Source organism: Meles meles, chromosome 9 (genome assembly GCF_922984935.1).
Source record: "Meles meles chromosome 9, mMelMel3.1 paternal haplotype, whole genome shotgun sequence".
NCBI classification, from domain to species: Eukaryota; Metazoa; Chordata; class Mammalia; order Carnivora; family Mustelidae; genus Meles; species Meles meles.
In genome coordinates this window covers 57,354,046-57,375,213 of record NC_060074.1, presented here as the reverse complement: position 1 = coordinate 57,375,213, position 21,168 = coordinate 57,354,046, and the positions used below count along the sequence as shown (strand labels likewise).

The window sequence follows — 21,168 nt, the reverse complement described above, 5'->3', positions numbered from 1 at the left end:
ATGTATAAATAAAATCTTAAAAAAAAAAAAAAGGCTCTTTCGGTTTAGGTAGCTTTAAATTAGACTGAGGAAAAGGAGTAAACTGAATACTTAGAGATCAGGAAGAAAGGATCCTATAAAAGAAGGGCATTATGAGCCCCTCATAGAACAAATAAATAAAAGCTATGGCATGGTTGGGCAACATTTTGAAGTTAACCCAACCCATACCTCTTCTCCCAGAATAAAAAGAATGTTATGGGATCCTCCTTTTCCTCCACTGCTTTCAAGAGTGACTTCTTGGCTTTTTCTGGAGAAAGTGGGTTAATCAGTTTCAAATCATCTGTTTCAGTGATAGGCTTGTTGTTTATGGAGGCCAGTTTAAAATTGACAGAACTGCCCTTTCTGATCAGAGTTATTGAAATATTTTGTTTCTTGTAAGATTAATCAGAACCACTCCTTTCTCCTTCATTCTCTTACAATGCTTTATAAATGGTTTTTGTTTTTGTTTTGAAATGTAATGCATGGTCATACGTGCTAAGAGCACTGAACAAGAGAGGACATCTGTTTCCCTTTTCTCAGTTTCTTGGTGAAGAACTAGCTTTCCAAGGGAATTCAATGACTGACTCAAAGAGTGCTTTTACTTCTTTTAGTTACTTTGGATAAATAAAGACGTTAGACTGGCTGAACTGCCAATAATAGGAATATCCATAAGGACAAAAAGAAATAATTTATAGCCCCAATTTTTGATTACATTTATACTGAATTTCACTAATAATAGAAATATGATTTAATATAGAGAGTATGGGGCACCTGGGTTGCTCAGTCCATTAAACATCTGACTTTTAATCTTAGCTCAGATCTTGATCTTGGGGTCATGAGTTCAAGCCCCTCACTGGGCTCCATGCTGGGTGAGGAGCCTACTTTAAAAAAGTAGAATATGAAAAGGAAAGATTAAAAAAAAACTAACACACCAATGTATAAGGTCTTAATTTTCAGTGGTTGGACTTTTCCTATCTTCATTATTGGCGCACTAAGATAATGAAATTTATTTCAGATTCCTTATTTACAATGTTGTGGTGATGATTCATTTGCAAGAGATGTGTCAGAAGAAAACCTTAAAACTTTTACATAATTATTCCTTATATGATGATGTATTTTGAGATAAATTAAAGTTGGAAATTAGTAGAAACAAAAGGCTATCTAATTTCTGAGCTTAGAGACAAGCCATACTTTTCTCTGGTTTCATGATGACATCATTATTGAAACATTACTTCTGGAGTTCCTTGGGAAAAGGATTACTGTTGACATGAACCATTATGGCAACATATGAAACAGCAAAGCCCATCTTGAGCATCTAAAAAAGTAGAGAACAGCCTGTAAGTCACAGAATGATGTGTTTCTCCTTTTATGGGTTAGTGTAGCATACTGGAAGAAATAGGGTCTGCCAGGCAACAGACAGAGGTTGTGGGTCAAATCTCTTTATTTTAGAAGAGGGGTTACTGCAGAGCTAAAGAAAGTGTTGTTAGGGGGTGGGTAGTAACAACATCAGAAAAGGAGACTTTTAAAGGAGGTTAAGAGGAATGGAACACTGTTGCATAATTGAGTCCTCTTGGAAAGTCTCAAGATTTTCTCCATTGTGGCTTAAGTACCTTAGCATTAACTTCTTATGCACTGTCATTAATATTTTCAGCAACTTACAGAAAATAACTCTTATCTATAATCATACCTTGGGGATTTGAAGTAGGAAGTTGAAGGGTTAGGGAAGGGCTGTGCAAACAGTAAACAGCTGGTCCAGGAAGAGAACATGTAATACTTTGGCCAGTTAGGGGAAAGCTTTCTTTCCCTTCCCTTTCCAGAAAGACTGTTCATAGATGTACTGCCAAAATTCAAAAAGGAGAAGAAATGGTTTAAAGAATTTGTAAGTGCTTTTGTACCATGTGTAAAATGGGAGGATAGGAACAAGGCATGCCAGAGGCGGGGGAGTGGCGGTGATGGTGGTAGAGCTAGATATACTGTGACCAGAACTTTCCACTATTTGGTTTTCTGGGGTTATTGTTTTTAATAAAGCTTTTTTTTTTTTAGATTTTTTATTTATTTGACAGAAATCACAAGAGAGGCAGGCAGAGAGAGAGGAAGGGAAGCAGTTTCTCCGCTGAGCAGAGAGCCCGATGCGGGACTCGATCCCAGGGCCCTGAGATCATGACCTGAGCCGAAGGCAACAGCTTAACCCACTGAGCCACCCAGGCACCCCGAGGGGTTATTGTTTTTAATGAAGTGTTCTATTGACATAGTATCTTGATTTGACCTTTTTTGCTTTAATGTGGAGCACTTTTTGTGAAATAGGTCTCTTTTTTGCAATTTATTGCAAACATTTTATTCTTAGTAGGTAGCATTTGATATGTTTCAGCTTAAGTCCTGAGCTACCAGCTAAATTAATTACATCTACCTGGGTAAAAACGCATGTTTAATTTGTATTTGGTAATCTTATGACTTCACTAGAGACTTGAAAGTAATCCTGTAGTTACCCATGGAAACAAGTAAAAATTACTTATTTTTCATGTTTCATATTATTGTGATGGGCCAATAGTCACATGTTAGGCAGTAGTGATTAGTTGAATAAATTGATCATTAAATTGAGAACAAGAATCAGGCTGACATCTATTACTTAGTAACTAGAAACAATTCAAAGTGCTCAGAAATAAAATGCCTAGCCCATAATATGCTTAAGGAGGTGATGGTTTACTTAGAGAGAAAGGTTGTATATAGAGTATAATCTCATCTTTTGTGATTTTAACCCACTGAAGTTCAGTTATTTATGGGGGTAGAAAATTGGGGGTGGGAAAGGAAAAACAATTTCAGTAACCGTCATTCATTCAGTGATGTTATCTACAGGCAGGGTACAGGAGTCAGGTGCTCTCTGGGTAGTTCTCATAGTATTCTCATAGGCTCTTATGTCTCAATATAAATATATATTTTTTGTATATCGTAGCTCCTAAATGCATGCCAGCTATGAGTATCTGGAACTCAACTATGTAAATGGCATCTACTTTAATGCTGGCAAATGGGCTGTGTTAGACTTACTGAGAGATCATGTATCTGTCTCCAGTATGGTTCATGTCAAAGATAGTATTTACTGTATTTTGATATATCCTACTAGAACCTATCCTCCAACCCCCAGTAAGGTGAGTCTCCAGCATCCAACTCTTGATTTCAGCTCATGTCTTGATCTCAGGGTTGTGATTTCAAGAACGTGAGTAGGCATGGAGCCTACTTTATTTTATTTTATTTTTTTTTTTTTTTAAGGTGGCTCAGTGGGTTAGGCCGCTGCCTTCGGCTCGGGTCGTGATCTCGGGGTCCTGGGATCGAGTCCCGCATCGGGCTCTCCGCTTGGCGGGGAGCCTGCTTCCCTCTCTCTCTCTCTCTCTGCCCGCCTCTCTGTCTACTTGTGATCTCTCTCTGTCAAATAAATAAATAAAATCTTAAAAAAAAAAAAAAAAGATTTTATTTATTTAAGAGGCAGAGAGAGAGAAAGAACATGAGTGGGAAGAAAGGGCAACAGAAGAGGGAGAACCAGGCTCCCTGCCTAATTTAAAAAAAAAAAAAAGAAAGAAAAGAATGAAAAGATGTCTATTGTATATGAAAGTAGCATGGTTCAGGATAGTTTATATGCTAAAGTATTGCTGTTGATACCCCAGAATGTAAAGAAAGAAAAAAATTGGCTTGGAATTAAAAGTGTTCAAGGAGATAGTAGAACTTCAGTTAGCTTTTGAAGGAAGTACTGGATATTTTATTTTATTTATTGTAGTAGATTTTTTTTTTAAAGATTTTATTTATTTGACAGAGAAACAGTGAGAGAGGTAACACAAGCAGAGGGTGTGGGAGAGGGAGAGGCAGGCTCCCTACTGAGCAGGGAGCCCGATGAGGGTCTCAATCCCAGGACCCTGGGATCATAACCTGAGCTGAAGGCAGATGCTTAATGACTGAGCCACCCAGGTGCCCCTATAGTAGTCGATATCTTAGAACAACAACCTGAACAGAGGAGAGAATGGAGGGAAACCTACCTAACTAAAATTTGTTTGTAGTAGGAGTTAAAGTTAGAAAGGGGTTTCAGTTAGCTAATATATTTTTAAGCAAAGATGTGATATGATTAAAAATTTAGAAAGATTTAGAAGAAATCTGTTAAATGTATAGAAGTAAACACTATTAAAAGAAAGACCAGTGACATTGCAGAAATTCCAGTGTCAGGTGGTAATGACTGGACTAATAGCAATAGAATGGGTAGGAGGATAAATATGAAGTACATGATAATTTAAAGGAATGGGGTTGAGCTAGTTTGGGGAGGTTGGAGATTGTAATACCTTGCATACACATTTATTTCTTATGACTATAACAATAATCTGATGTAGTTTTAATAGTTTTTTTATTTACAGAAATGTGAAATACTAACTTGTCCTTTCTAGATTTTTTTAAACATTCTTTCCATTTCCACCTATTTCCTCCTTTCTAGATACTAAAAGTAAGAACAAGAGAGATTGGGGGCACCTGGGTGGCTCAGTTAGTTAAGCATCTGACTTCCGCCCAGGTCATGATCTCAGGGTACTGGGATTGAATCCTGCATTGGGCTCCCCTCTCAGTGGGGAATCTGCTTGTCCCTCAGTCCTTCCCCTTGCTTGTGTGCACCCTCTCTCTCTCAATTAAGAAAGTAAGTAAGTAAATAAATAAATAAATAAGAACAAGAGAGATTGGCTGTGGCTTACCACTTCCTAGTGGCTAGATATTATTTCTAATACATCATATCAGTCTCATGATGAGTTTAGCTTAAGATAAACTCTGATCTATTTCTTTAAAACCCTTCTACTTTACTCCTGATGGATCACATTTGTATGAAGATGAATACATCCAGTTAGCCTCATATTTTTCATTTTTGTTTGCATTTATTGCTGTACATGTGTTTAAACCACTGCTAAACATCACTTTCTGAAAACCACTGGGAGATAGGAGGCAGCATGTTCTAAACATATTACAAACATATCATACTTTTTATGGATCCCTGAGGACAGACTTTCATGAATCCGTGATTATCCACATGATGTTTCCTGTATACAATTCTTATTCCCTCTCTTTCTACTTGGTAAAATCTGCTTTATTTTCTAAAACTTCTGGAGAGTTATTTTTTGAAAATTTTCCTTGTGCTACAATGGAACGCTAATAGTGGAGTACATGGTTGTTCATACAGATAGATTGATTCCTTCTGACCTTTTTTTTTTTTTTTTTAAAGATTTTACTTATTTATTTGACAGACAGCGATCACAAGTAGGCAGAGAGGCAGGCAGAGAGAGAGGGGGAAGCAAGCTTCCCGCTGAGCAGAGAGCCCGATGCTGGGCTCAATCCCAGGACCCTGAGAAATGACCTGAGCCGAAGGCAGAGGCTTAACCCACTAAGCCACCCAGGTGCCCCATTACTTCTGACCTTTAAGGTTAAAGCTTCAGTGCACATTTTTATGGGTAGTGCTTTTTTGTTGCTGTTTGGCATCATTTCATAGGATAAATTCCCAAAAAAGTAATTATTGGGTTAAAGGCTGGGAATACTTTATGGCTCCTGATACATGTTTTGTGAACTTAGCTTTTGAAAGGATTTATGGTTTGTGGTATTTCAATAGTAGTAGATAGTCATACCTATTTCACTACGCCTTCGTTGGATTGGGTTATATTCATCATTTTTAGCCATTGCTGATTCACATTGTAAAAAAGTTCTACCTTATTTATTCTGCATTTCTGTGACTAATTAGAATGAGCATCTTTCAGTTAAGCTGTTTCTCTTTTGTGATTTGTCTTTGACATTGCCTGTTACTGCACAGAGGTCTTAGTATATTTATTATAAATTATTTATAAATTCTAAGTATTAATGATATGCTATTAATATATTTATTATAATTCTTTAAATTTTTAATAGTTTTTTTATTTACAGAAATGTGAAATACTAACTTGTCCTTTCTAGATTTTTTTAAACATTCTTTCCATTTTTAAGCTTAAAAAATGTCCTCTTGCCGGGACACTTCAGTGGGCCAGTGGGTTGAGCAACTGACGCCTGATTTTGGCTTAAGTCATAATCTTGAGATCATGGGATCGAGCCCCACTTTAGGCTCTGCGCTCCACATGGAGTGTGCTTGGGATTTTTTCCTTCTCCCTCTGCCTCCCTGCCTACTCATACTCACACTCTATTTCTCTCTAAAATTTAAAAAAAAAAAAAAGCCAATGTCCTCCTCCCCAGAGTTGTTTTTTTTTTTTTTTTAAAGATTTTATTTATTTGACAGACAGAGATCATAAGTAGGGAGAGAGGCAGGCAGAGAGAGAGAGAGAGGAGGAAGAAGGCTCCCCGCCAAGCAGAGAGCCCAACGCGGGGCTCGATCCCAGGACTCTGGGATCATGACCTGAGCGAAAGCCAGAGGCTTTAACCCACTGAGCCACCCAGGCGCCCCCTCCCCAGAGTTTTTATAGTCACTTCTCATATATTTTATTCTTTGACCTCTAATTCTTTCCTTTCCTTTTTTTTTTTAAAGTAAACTCTGTGCCCCAGATGGTGCTCGAACTCCTGACCCCAAGATCAAGAGTTGTGTGCTCTGCAACGCATCCCCTTTCCCATTCCTTTTTGCTAGTAAAACTACACTTTAATGCTCATATTAAGGCCCAACTTCTCATCAACACTTAGTATCTGTACCACATTTCTGCTGTATACTCTAAAAAATCTGTATTATAGGGAATGTTGAACTAGACCACTAAAGGTCAACTTTTTAAGGCATTGCCAAATTTTTATTTTGTTTCTATCTCTTGTAATAAGAATTCTTTATTAAATACTAATTTTATTGGATAATACTCAACATAGTAAAAATAAATTTTCCTTGATAAGGTAGGATTATCATCCTAGTAAGTAATTTTATTATACTCATTAGCTGCCTGAATTATCACTATTTGAGAATACAACTTGAACCTTTAAAGAATAAATTCTCATATTATCTTATATTTGTGCCATATGTTTATGATAAAAGTAAATTGTACATGTTACTCTACAACTTGTCAGTTATTTCTTCTTACAGCTGATCATATTCATTGTCCTTTTCTTTTTTCTTTATATTAATTTTGTTGTTTGTTTTCTAACATTTAAGACAACAGTACAAATGACATGAAACATTATGTTAGTTTTAGGTGTACAACAAGATTTGTTTTAAAATTAAAGGTGTATTTTTGACTAAAAAAATTATCAAACGTTTTGAAAAGTACAGAAAATATTAAGGTAAAAATGTCAAATGTCCAAAATTTTATTACTTGCATTTTTGTTTTATTTTATATTGAAGTTTATTTAATGAAATGAAAGTCTTCATAATTGAAAAAACAGCAAGTTAGTTTCATAAACTTCCTCTCTAAAAAAAAATGAGGGGAGCTGGCATAGAGTGAAATGATTTTGTGATATCAAGTAAGAACAAATCAAAAATCCTATTAAATTAAGCAAAAAAGCACATTGGTGACCTTGGCAATAATAGTTTTAGTGGAGTGGTTTAGACTAAAGCTAAAGATATAGGAACACGGAGTTTGGATAGTTGTTATTGTTGTTTTTAAGGGAAATGAAAAGAAATTGGCAAGTGTCTAGGAAGGAAGTATGGGCTGGAAGATGACTTTCTTGATGATGAGAATGATGATATAGGGGCAGGGGATATAACTCAGAAATTCTTTGAGAAGTGGGAAGACATGGGTTTCAGACCCATGTTAGATTGATTGACATAAGCTAGAAGGAGGGGTATCTCTATAATTAGAGGGAATAAGAGGATGTGGATGTGTATGGCAGTCATATTGAAGCTTTGGTGGAAAGAAATTTCAGAGTTCAAGTTTCAAATACCAGAAATTCTTCAAGTAGAGGGGTATCTGGTTGGCTTAGTTGGTTAAATGTCTGATTTAACTCTTGATTTTGGCTCTGGTCGTGATTTTATGGTCATGAGATTGAGCCCCTGTCAGGCTCTGTGCTCAGTGAAGTGTCAGCTTGAGGTTCTCCCCCTCCCTCTCTTTCTGCCCCTCCCACGACTCTTGCAGGTTCTCTCTCTTAAATAAATAAATCTTTTAAAAAAATTTCTTCAATAACCTCTTTGCTGGTTTTTCATAAACCAAAGTTTTAATTTCTGATCTTTTTTTCTATGTAAGTATTTATGTGTTTTGTTTCTTCTTTTTTTTTTTTTTTTTACAAAATAGGTACTTGTAGTTTTTCATTCTTTTTTATTTTATTAGTTCTTTTTTGGATTATATCAAGAGGCATTTTCTTGTGTCATTAAATATTTTCAAACAGTATGTAATAATTTATTCAACTTCCCAAGTTTGGGGCATTTAAACTGTTTGATTACATATAATATATAATGAAATATATAATATCAAACATCACTAAGCCTTTGTGCATATTGTAATTTATTTCATTAGGAAACATTCCAGGAGATTGAATTGCTGGGTCAAAGCATAATGAATGGTTTACATTTATGCAGTGGTATTCTGGTAAATATTAACAACTGGTTTGTGTGTTGGCAGAGGGAGTCTTGATTTATAGTGTGTGCTCTTTTCCCTGGTGTAAATACTCCTGACATGGCCTATTTCATTCCAACAATTTAATACCACTGAAGAGAATTGGATGTGCAGACACACAATTATTATACAGTATCTGTACCAAGCTGATACAATAGATGTAAATAACCTCAACAGCTCAGAAAATAATAAAATGTGGTAAAATAATTAGGAAGTGATAAATTTTGAGTGTTTATTGCCTTATTTTTAATATAATTTATTGATTGGTAAGTTTATACAATTAATTTTTTAAAAGATTTGTGTATTTTATTTTTTTTTAAGATTTTATTCAATTTATTTGACAGAGAACAAGAGAGCACAAGCAGGGGGAGCCACAAAGGGAGAGGGAGAAGAAGGCTCCCTGTTGATCAGGGAGCCCAAGGCAGGGCTTGATCCCAGGACCCTGAGGTCATGACCTAAGCTGAAGGCAGATGCTTAACCCACTGAGCCACACAGGTGACCCTTGTGTTTATTTTAAAGAGGGAGTGGGAGTGGGAGAGGGACTGATGGAGAGGGAGAGAGAGAATCCCAAACAGAGTCCCTGCTGAGCATGGAGCCCTATCCTGGCTCCATCCCACAACCCTGAGATCATGACCTGAGCTGAAACCAAGAGTCAGACATTCAACTGACTGAGCCACACAGTCGCCCCTATATAATTTAATTTTTAGAGATCACTATGTTTAACAACTGGGTTGCAAAATTCCTAAAAATTTTAACAATTGACTCTTGTGAACTTCTGTGAGCAAGGTCTAGCAAATTACTATTTTCTTTTTTTTCCTTCTCTCTTTCCCTTCCTTCTTCCCTTTTCTGATATTTATTTTGGAATCCTACCCCCATATTGTTATTTTCAATATAGGAAGAAATACAAGTATTTAGAAGACCAGTGTTGCATTCTTTTTGTATATGGCTCTAAGGTTTACTTTGCTTTACTCTTGAATTTTTATCGTAGATGGAATCTACTTAAGTGAGAGGTGAAGTGTGAACTCTCAGCTTTAGTTTTTTTCCCCACAAGACATTCGGTATCCTCCCAAAACATTGTCGCATAATTCTTACTGGCTATTGATTGAATTACTCAACTTTCTTATTTTTTTTCTAATAATTTATCAGTTGATTCTCTAGGATTTTCTGTATATGTAATCATGAGATAATTTTGCTGCCACACTTCTGATATTTACAACCTTATTCTTTGGTGTAAAGAATTAAGTTGACTAGTATTAACACTGAGCATACTGTTATTTTTTTCTGATTTTTGAAACGCTTCAAATACTTCATCATTGTCTGTGATACTCACTTTTGGTTTGTTAGATGTGTTTTTGAGATTCAGGTTAAGCAAGTATTCATCTATTTCTATTAAGACTTTAACAACATTCAGAGAGGAGATTGAAATTTGCTTAAATACATGGGCAACTTGGTAATTCTTGATGGCTTTCTCTATTTACCTTAGTGTTGTCTTTTAAAGATTTTATTTATTTATTTGACAGAGAGAGCCCAAGCTGGGGGAGTAGTAGGCAGAGGGAGAAGCAGACTCCTCACTGAGCAGGGAGCCCATTGTGGGGCTTGATCCCAGGACTCTGGGATCATGACCTGAGCCAAAGGCAAATGCTTAACCGACTTAGCCACCCAGGCATGACTACTTTTCATTTTACAATTTGTGCTAGACAAAGGTTTAGATATTGATGGTTTTCAATATTTGGGATAAGCAACAAGATGAACTGGGCAACAGGAAATACAGTTTGTTTTCTCCTAGAACTTTTTTGGTGAATCTCTTGAGATTTGTGTTGTGGGTGTACCTGTAATCCTATACTTGAGGGTCAACCTTTGATCTTATTTATTTATTTTTATTATTATTTTTTAAAGATTTTATTTATTTATTTGACAGAGATCACAAGTAGGCAGAGAGGCAGGCAGAGAGAGAGAGAGAGGGAAGCAGACTCCCTGCTGAGCAGAGAGCCTAATGTGGGACTCCATCCCAGGACCCTGAGATCATGACCTGAGCTGAAGGCAGGGGCTTAACCCACTGAGCCACCCAGGCGCCCTCAACCTTTGATTTTAGCAGTTACCCTGTTTCAGGGAGAGCCTGACATACCTGTGGATGGGGGATATTAGTAGGGGGAGAATTGCTACTCTGTAATACTGTGGATTATGAGTTTGGTATGGTGAGTCAGTACTTGTGTCTGCTTAGTCAAATTTGATCATCACTTATAAAGCTGGCTCCTTTTCAGCCCTAATGACAGGTTGAGGAAAATTAAAACAATGAGGCCTAAAGGCCCCTTGATGTCTTTCTGCAATGTGAACACGAGAGCCAAGCTCTGATTCCCACTTCTCTTATAGGCCTTCCATGTTCCTAAACTTCAGTTCTACAAGTTGTGGGTTGGGACATTTCATAATATTCTTATTTCTTAAAATCTGCCCCTTATGCTCTTGGGACTTTTGTGTATAGTGTCTGAGTCTTGTTATAGTGTTGGTATTTTCCCTGACTTTTTTGATGATGGCGTTCTTATACCAGTTTTGGGCCTTTTGGGTGGATTTTTTGGGAGGGATTATGTGAATGAATGCTGTTTTATTTTTCTTTAAGGCTCTTTTCATATATTCATGAAATGTTCGTCAGAAGAAGTTGTACTATCTTGTACTCCATCCCATGGACTTTGAGAATTTTTTTAATGTATTCCTTTTTTTTTTTTTTAAGATTTTATTTATTTATTTGACAGACAGAGATCACAGGCAGAGAGGCAGGCAGAGAGAGAGAAAGGGAAGCAGGCTCCCCACTGAGCAAAGAGCCTGTCGCGGAGCTCGATCACAGAACCTTGGGATCATGACCTGAGCCGAAGGCAGAGGCTTTAACCCCCTGAGCCACCCAGGTGCCCAATTTTTATTGTATTCTTAATGGGAATAATTTTATTTTAATATGTATATATATTTAAGATTTTATTTATTTATTCAAGAGAGGGTGAGCGAAAGAGAAAGCGAGTGAGGGGAGGGGCAGAGGGAGAAGCAGGCTCCCCACTGAGCAGGGATCCTGACGTAGGGTTTGATCCCAAGACCCCAGGATCATGACCTGAGCCAAAGGCAGACGTTTAACCAACTGAGCCACCCAGGGACCCCTAATTTGTATATTCTTAATTATTACAGATAATCATATGTTTCTGTTTACTGGGGAATTATGTTTGTATTTGAATTGTGTAAAAGAAATTGTTTTTACTAAGATTTTTGGAGGGATATGCTCATAGTAATTTTAAAGTTTTTCTTGATCCCCTCCCTCCCAAAGCCTGGTCTTTTTTTTTTTTTTTTAAAGATTTTATTTATTTATTTGACAGGCAGAGAGTACGAGTAGGCAGAGAGGCAGCAGAGAGAGAGAGAGAGGTGGAACCAGGCTTCCTGCCGAGCAGAGAGCCCAACGCGGGGCTCGATCCCATTACCCTGAGACCATGACCTGAGCCAAAGGCAGAGGCTTTAAGCCACTGAGCCACCCAGGTGCCCCCCAAAGCCTGGTCTTACTATGATGTTTATGGGTGATTGTTTTCACAGGAGCAAGCAAGAATGTTTTTTTTTTTATTTTATTTTATTTTTTTTTTAGCAAGCAAGAATGTTAACCAGCCTCCTTGAGTCTGCTTTTGCATGTCTTAGTAAAGCCTGTACACTATTGTACAACTGCTGTGATGTAAGGAGTCTTAGCTAGGACTTCTATTTATTTATTTACTTTTCATTTTATTGTATTTTTAAAAAAGATTTATTTTAGAGAGAGAGTGCACATACATGGTGGAAGAAGGGACAGAGATGGAGAGAGAGGGAGGGAGAGAAATATTCTTCTGCTGAGCGTATCGCTCAACTTGGGGCTGGATGTCATGACCCTGAGATCACAACCCAAGCTGAAATCAAGAGTCTGGGACGTTCAACTGACTAAGCCACCCAGACACCCCTCAGGAACGTTCTTATAAGAGGATTAGTATTTGGATGCATAGAACTAAACAGACATACATTCCAGATTGTCTGTAGATAATGATGGAAAAATATGGCCAAAGTTTGTATGTTCACTGTGGAAAATAGTAGTTGAAATGTAGATTTGGGGCATATTCTTTGTTTTCTGATGTTTACAGGTTAACACATCATGTATTTTATAAATGAACATTTATTTTCTTTTTATTATTTAGTTATCACATAGAGGTAGGGGCTTAAATTTTTGTTTCCCTTAGCAGTAAGAGCAAGCACATTAGGTATGAGTTTTGTCCAAACTACATTACATCTTAATGCTTTACTTCATCATTTACTTCTTAAGTGTTTGTTCTAGGCAAGTTAAGGTAAGAAGAAAGAAAAAGGTGAATAAGATACCTTATTGATTATCTAATTTAGCAAAAATAGTCAAGTTTATCAGCATTATTTAGCATGTTTTAAATCCTTCTATAGCATTGTACTGTATGTATCATTTTCTGACATGTTTTTTTCCACTAATCTTTGTGTTTTAGTTTCTGTGGGTCAGGAAACTGGGATTGGCTTAGGTGGTTTTAACTCACCGCCTCTCTTGAGGTGGTTATCAAGCTTCCAGTTGGGACAGCAGTCATCTCAAAAGTCAGCTGGGGCTGGAGGATCTGATGCCAAGCTCAGGTTATTATTGACAGTTCCTTATTGGCTGTTGGTAGGAGGCCTCATTTCTTTGTCACGTGGTCATTTCCATAGTGCTCCTTCTGACATGGCAGCTTCTTTCCCCCAGAGTAATGAGAGAGACAGAGACAGACACAGAAAACAAAGACAGAAACATAGACTCTCTGAAGTGACAATGTTTTGAGAGAGGAAGACGAATATTTTGTATATAAAGCAACTTGGCAAAGAATAAACAGTTCAAACGATCTAACAAAGTGATGATTTTGGATACTAACAAACTTAAGATGACCCCAGAAATATTTAGAAACTTTGCTGAAGAAATTTGTATTCCAGACACATAGTGTTTCATTGGTATTGTGTGTGTGTATATATATATATATACACATATATTTATATTTATATAAATGAAAGGTTCATACCAGTATTAATAGAAGGTTTATTTTCATTCTTAAAGGTAGCTGCTTTGCTTGAAAATAAAAAGTCCCATTAGAATCCACTGTTTCAAGTAAAATCAAAATTAAAATAGATCACAAGATATGCTGTCATATTTTAAAGCTTTAATTCTAGTACTGTGAATTTTGTGATGGAAGGTAAATCTGGACATTTGGTGATTTTAGAGTTTTGATTAGTTTTGTTTTTTGGCCATCCAAAGTAGGAGTAGAATCAAAATTTTTAGAAGTTATAATGAAAACGTAAATACTTTTCCGTGAAAACAAGGAAAAAATAATGGACTGGAATATCTTTAAAATCATATGAATTGTGATTCCATTCTTCTTTTTCATATTTTACCATTCAGTACTTGACTATCCCTATACAACTGTTATCTTAAAATATTTGCTTCTGCTTCCTGATTCTACCTTTGTTACCATAGAAACAGAAATGGACTAGGGAAATTGGCAAGATAACCAGCAACTGAAATTAATGAGGATTCTAACTCTTCACCTGTGCTTATCTTGTCAAGAAATAAATGTTTTAAAATAAAGTTGTAAAATGTAAAATGTTACTTTTAAAGGTATTTAGAAACTTCCAAAAGGTACCTCTTTGCATTTAAAAAATATTAGACTAATTAAAAAAAAATTTTTTTTTAAAGATTTTATTTATTTATTTGACACACAGAGAGAGATCACAAGTAGGCAGAGAGGCAGGCAGAGAGAGAGAGGAGGAAGCAGGCCTCCTGCCAAGCAGAGAGCCCGATGCGGGGCTCGATCCCAGGACCCTGAAATCATGACCCGAGCCGAAGGCAGCGGCCTAACCCACTGAGCCACCCAGGCGCCCCTAAAAAATATTTTTTTTGTTAAGTAATTTCTATGCCTGTTATGGGGCTTAAACTCAAAACCCTGAGATCAAGAGTCACATGCTCTACCAACTGAGCAAGCCAGGTGCCCCTCTTTGCATTTTTAATTTTTTCTTGAAATGTAGGTAAATCTGACAAAGTTCACATTGTAAATAGATGAATTATTTGAGATTGCTAGAAGTTTGCTTCATTCAATGTTTTCCCCCCTTTTTTACAATTAAGAAATAGCACGTTTTTAAGTATTTTTTGCCTTAGAAACCTAAATTTAAGCTGCTTTCCTCTGGTTTCTTCCTTTAAAATTTTTAATTCCTATATTAAATCTACAGGCATACATCAAAGATATTGTGGGTTCTGTTCAGGACCACAACAATAACGTGAATATTGCAGTAAAGTGAGCCAAATGAATTTTTTGGTTTCCCAATGTATATAAAAGTTATGTTTACCCTATACCATAGTCAGTTTAGTGAGCAATAATACCATTATGTCTAAAAACAATGTACATATCTTTTTTATTTTGACTATAGTTGATATACAATATTATATTAGTTTCAGGTATACAACTTAGTGTTTGATAAGTTTACATATTATGCTATTACAGTATCATTGACTATGTTCCTTATGTTTTGCCTTTTATTCCTGTGACTTATTCATTCCATAACTGGAAGCCTATATCTCCCATTCCCCTTCACCTGATTTGCTCAAACCCCCTCCCCCCTCCTCTATGGCAACCATCAGTTTGTTCTCTGTATTTATAGGTCCAGTTGTGTTCTTCGTTTCTTCATTTGTTTTTGTTTTTGTTTTTAGATTCTACTTATGAGTGAAATCATATGACATTTGTCTTCCACAGTCTGACTTATTTCACTTAGCATAACACTTTTGGATTATCCATGTTATCTCAAATGGCATCATCTCAGCATTTTTTATGGTTGCATAATAGTCTCCACAGTGGAGCTGCTTTCAAAGCTGGAGTCAGTCCTCTCAAATCCTGCCACTGCTTGGGGTGCATGAGTGGCTCACTTGGTTAAGTAGCTGCCTTCAGCTCAGATCATGATCTCTGGGTCCTGGGATCAAGCCCCACATTGGGCCCCGTGCTTGGCAGAGAGCCTGCTTTTCCCTCTGCCTGCTGCTTTCTGTCCCTCTCTCTCTGCCAAATAAATAAATAAAAATCTTTAAAAAACCCCAAACCCTACTACTGCTTTGTCAGCTATGTTTATGGAATATTCTGAGCCCTTTGTTGTCATTTTAGTAGTCTTCACATCTTCACCAGAAGAATATTCCATTTCAATTTCAAGAAACCACTTCTTTCAAGAAACCACTTTCTTTGTATAGCTGTAAGAAATAACTCCTCATCCATTAAGGTTTTATCATGAGATTGCAGTAGTCAGTAACATATTCAAGACTCCACTTCTAATTGCAGTTCTCTTGCTATTTCTACCACATCTGCATTTCCTTCCCTTACTAAAGTCTTAAACCAATCCTTCAAAGTTCATCCATGAGTGTTGGAATCAGCTTCTTTCAGACTACTGTTAATGTTGATATTTTGACCTCTTTCCATGGATCACAAATGTTCTTAATGGGTTCTAGAATGGTGAGTTATGTCCAGAGGTTTTCTATTCCCTTTGCCCAGATCCATCAGAGGAATCACTATCTGGCAGTGATAACCTTACAAAATGTATTTCTTATATAATAAGACTGGAAAATCAGAATTACTCCTCGATCTATGGGCTACAGAATGGATGTTGTATTACCAGACATGAAAACAACATTTATCTCCTTGCACATCTTCATCAGAGCTCTTGGGGGAATAGGGAGGGCCAAGATAGGGAGAGAGATCCATTAGTGTGGCACTCAGAATACACTCAACATTATTATCCTATAACTTGATTAAGTTCATCATCTTATATGGGCATGGTTCATGGCACCCCAGAACAATTTAAATAGTAATATCAAAGATCACTGATCACACAGATCACCATAATAAATACAATAATAATGAAAAAGTTTGAAATAGAAGACTTCCAGTGGGGCACTGGTTAGGATCTTCCACCTACGTCAACCTTCATGCTTTCACATGCCCGCAGACCCAGTGCTGTCTTTGCTGTGCCCAGTGTCCCCTGCACTGGGCTTCCCTGTTGGGGGATTCTGCAGCCAGTCCAAACTCTGCTGCCTCAGCCTCTGCAGCAGTCTGAAGTGGGAGTGGGCCTTTTGTGGGGCACTTGGGGCTTCTCTGCCTGCAAATGGGATGGATCAACTGAGTCACCTGTGCTCTCAAGCATCCTGGGGTGCAGCTGCAGCATGCTACACACCCAGGGGACAGAGCTTTTGTTGAATTACTGAGTGATGAAATTAAGGAGGATGAGAAGAAGCAGAAGCACAAGTCCCTCCCCAAAATATTTGGAAGTTGGGAGCTGGAAGTGAATGGGACAGAACCAAAGTAGTGGGGAAAGTTCCTAGAGAAAAGATCATTCATTTTCACTCTCAACATTAACAATAACATCCTGGCAACATTTGATGGGGAGGAGGAGCCCTCCCAAGGGCAGAGGGTTGAAGAACAGGAGCCTGAAATGACGTCCACTACCAATTTCATGGTTGAAGTTATAAAGAATGATGACAAGAAGGCCCTATTGCTAGACTGTCACTACTGTCTAGAAGATGAGGTTGGGTAAGAAGAGGAGGACAAGAGTGATACTTTCTCCAGGGAGATGACCTTTTAGTCCATTGGCGAGCCTGAGGGGAAGGACACTCAACACTGATCCCTTGGCTTGGACTTTGTATGACCCCCTGATAGATTTCCTGGCAGGCTGAGGGGTGGATAACACTTTTGCAGATGAGTTAGTGGAGCTCAGCACAGCCCTGAAGCATCAGGAAAACTACTTTTCTTGAAGATCTCAAAAGGTTTTGTCAAGAGCCAGTAGAGCATACAAGACATTGAACATTTTAAATTTATGGCAGGTTTTGCTTTGGCCATGGAACACATCTACTCTGAAGCCAGACACACACATGTTTTGGGATGGTTTTCATTGTAATATCATGGAAAATTATTCACATTTAAATTACTACCATTGCCCTCTTGTTTACTATTCATTTATTCTCTACAAATCTGTTATTCCTATACTTTTGTATAACATAATAGGGAACAATAAAATTGGTCTATGTCCTTCCTCAAAAAGAAAAATTGCAGTATTCCAAGAATTACCAAAATGATACACAGAGACACAAAATGAGCAAATGTTGTTGGAAAAATGGTACCAATAGCTTGCTCGAAGCAGGGTTGCCACAAACTTTCAGTCTGTAAAAGCACACTCTGTGAATGCAGTGGGGCACCAAAGTATGCCCATATTTCCAAAGAGGCGGTGGTTTTTTTGTTGTTGTTGTTTTTGAAGAACTTTTTTTTAAGGTTTTATTATATATGTATGTATGTATGTATGTATGCATGTGTGTATTTGATAGCAAGAGATAGAATGAACGTAAGAGTGGGGCAGAGAGGGGGTCAGAGAGGGAATCCTCAAGCAGACTCCACACTGAGTGTGGACCCTTATTTAGGGCTTGATCTCACAATCTGAGCCAAAAATCAAGAGTCGGATATTCAACTGACTGAGCCACCCAGGTGCCCCTGTTTTTAAGGAACTTTTACTTGTTTTCTTTTTGAGTGGGTGATTAGTGGTAGCTATTTTTTGCCATCCGTCTTTTTTAGTATTGTCTCTCTGTTTTGGAGTTGTTATTTCTTAAGATGACTCATAATTAATTCATAGCTATATCTAATAATTTTTATACTGTAGATTAAAATTAAAGCTTATTTAAGTATGTTTATATAATGACAAGGTGTAGTTATCAAAAATATTTTTCTTTTACTGGAATTTTTTTTTTTTTTTGGATCATTCTATACTGCATACCATTCACTGCAGCATTGAACAACTACTGTTGGTAATTCATTTGACTGGGTGCTAAGGGTGTAGAGATGCATAACACTTTTCTCTCTGTTCATAGGCTAGCAGGGGGAAACAGTCATGTAAATAATTACAATAAAGTATGAGAAGTATATCAGAAGAAATAGATTTAATGTAAAGGGGTAGCTCTGAGGAGATGAGTAATATTTTACAGAGAAAGTCAGCATATTGTTAGACTCTGAGGGCAAGGACTACATTTTATCATCTAAAAGTTACATGTTTACAACACAGCGCTGGACCTTAAAATTGGTAATGTAATCATAGTCAATAAATATTAGTGATTAAACAAGTTGAAATCTTAGCAAATTTTTGAAGAATTGAAGTATGTTCACGTGGGCAAAATGGTAAAATATAGGCTACCTCATTGTGGTTTTGATTTGCATCATCTTGATAATCACTGATGTTGAGCTCCTGTGGACCATCCACATATCTTCTTGAAAAAACGTTTATTCAGATCCTCTGCTCATTTTAAAATCATATTGTTTCTTATTTTGCTACTGAGTTGTTGGAGTTCTTTCTATATTTTGGATGTTAACTTCCCATCAGATATATGATTTGCAAATATTTTCTCCCACACAGTAGGTTGCCTTTCATTTTATTTTTCTAATGATGGTTTCTTATGCTGTATAGAAACTTTTTAGTTGGATTTAGTCCCACATGTTTACTTTTACATTTGTTGCATTTGATTTTGGTGTCAAATCCAAAAAAATGATTGCTAAAACCAATTGCAAGGAACTTAACAACCTATGTTTTCTTCTAGGTGTTTTGTGGTTTCAGGCTTTATGTTCAAGTCTTTAATCCATTTTGAGTTGATTTTTGTGTATGGTATAAGATAGTGATCCAGTTTCTTTCTTTTGCATGTAGCAATCCAGTTTTCCCAATACCATTTATTAAAGAGCTTGTCCTTTCCCCATTGTTTCTTCTTGCCTCCTTTATCACAAATTAGTTGATTGTATATGCATGGGCTTATTTCAAGGCTTTCTATTTTGTTCCATTGATCTTTGCGTCTTGATTTGTTTTTATGGCAATAACATATTGTTTTGATTACTATAGTTTTTTATTATAGTTTGAAATCAGGAAGTATGATGTCTCCAGCTTTGTTCATTTTTCTCAAGATTGTTTTGGTTATTTGGAGTCTTTTGTAGTTACATACAAACTTTAGGATTTGTTCTATTTCTGTGAAAAATGCTATTGGATTTCTTTTTTTTTTTAATTTTAAAAATAAACATATAATGTATTTTTAGCACCAGGGGTACAGGTCTGTGAATCGCCAGGTTTAGACACTTCACAGCACTCACCACAGCACACCCACCCCCACCAATGTCAATAACCCCACCAGCCTCTCCCGATCCCCCTCCCGCAGCAACCCTCAGTTTGTTCAGCGAGATTAAGAGTCTCTTATGGTTTGTCTCCCTCCTGATCCCATCTTGTTTCATTTATTCTTTTCCTACCCTCCAAATCCCCCATGTTGCATCTCCACTTCCTCATATCAGGGAGATCATATAATAGTTGTCTTTCTATGATTGACTTATTTCGCTAAGCATAGTACCCTCTAGTTCCATCCATGTCATCGCAAATGACAAGATTTCGGTTTTTTGACAAAGTATTCCATTTTGACACAGTATTCCATTGTATATATATACCACATCTTCCTGATCCATTCATCTGTTGATGGACATCTAGGTTCTTTCCATAGTTTGGCTATTGTGGACATTGCTGCTATAAACATTCAGGTGCACGTGCCCCTTTGGATCACTGCGTTTGTATCTTTAGAGTAAATACCCAGTCGTGAAATTGCTGGATCGTAGGATAGCTCTATTTTCAACTTTTTGAGGAACCTCCATGCTGTTTTCCAGAGTGGTTGCACCAGCTTGCATTCCCATCAACAGTGAAGGAGGGTTCCCCTTTCTCCGCAACCTCGCCAGCATCTGCCATTTCCTGACTTGTTAATTTTAGCCATTCTGACTGGTGTGAGGAGGTATCTCATTGTGGTTTTGATTTGTATTTCCCTGATGCCGAGTGATGTGGAACATTTTTTCATGTGTCTGTTGGCCATCTGGATGTCTTCTTTGCAGAAATGTCTGTTCATGTCCTCTGCCCATTTCTTGACTGGATTCTTTGTTCTTTGGGTGTTGAGTTTGCTAAGTTCCTTATAGATTTTGGATCCTAGCCCTTTATCTGATATGTCGTTTGTGAATATCTTCTCCCATTCTGTCAGTTGTCTTTTGGTTTTGTTAACTGTTTCCTTGGCTGTGCAAAAACTTTTGATCTTGATGAAATCCTAATCGTTTATTTTTGCCCTTGCTTCCCTTGCCTTTGGCGATGTTCCTAGGAAGACGTTGCTGCGGCTGAGGTTGAAGAGGTTGCTGCCTGTGTTCTCCTCAAGGATTTTGATGGATTCCTTTCTCACATTGAGGTCCTTTTCATCCATTTTGAGTCTATTTTCATGTGTGGTGTAAGGAAATGGTCCAGTTTCATTTTTCTGCATGTGTCTGTCCAATTTTCCCACACCATTTGTTGAAGAGGCTGTCTTTTTTCCATTGGACATTCTTTCCTGCTTTGTCGAAGATTAGTTGACCATGGAGAGCCATGGGCTCTCTATTCTGTTCCATTGATCTATGTGTCTGTTTTTGTGCCATTACCAAACTGTTTTGATGATGACAGCTTTGTAATAGAGCTTGAAGTCCGGAATTGTGATGCCACCAACTTTGGCTTTCTTTTTCAATATTCCTTTGGCTATTCTAAGTCTTTTCTG

General features: G+C 37.2%; 1 protein-coding gene and 1 pseudogene across 2 annotated transcripts in view; both read left to right on the top strand.

Annotated features, from left to right (window-relative positions):
* The window catches only part of BAZ2B (bromodomain adjacent to zinc finger domain 2B), a 421,364-nt gene that overhangs the window by 118,704 nt on the left and 281,492 nt on the right, over positions 1 to 21,168 (top strand). The window lies entirely within an intron of this gene.
* Positions 16,528 to 17,394, top strand: LOC123950411 (annotated as a pseudogene).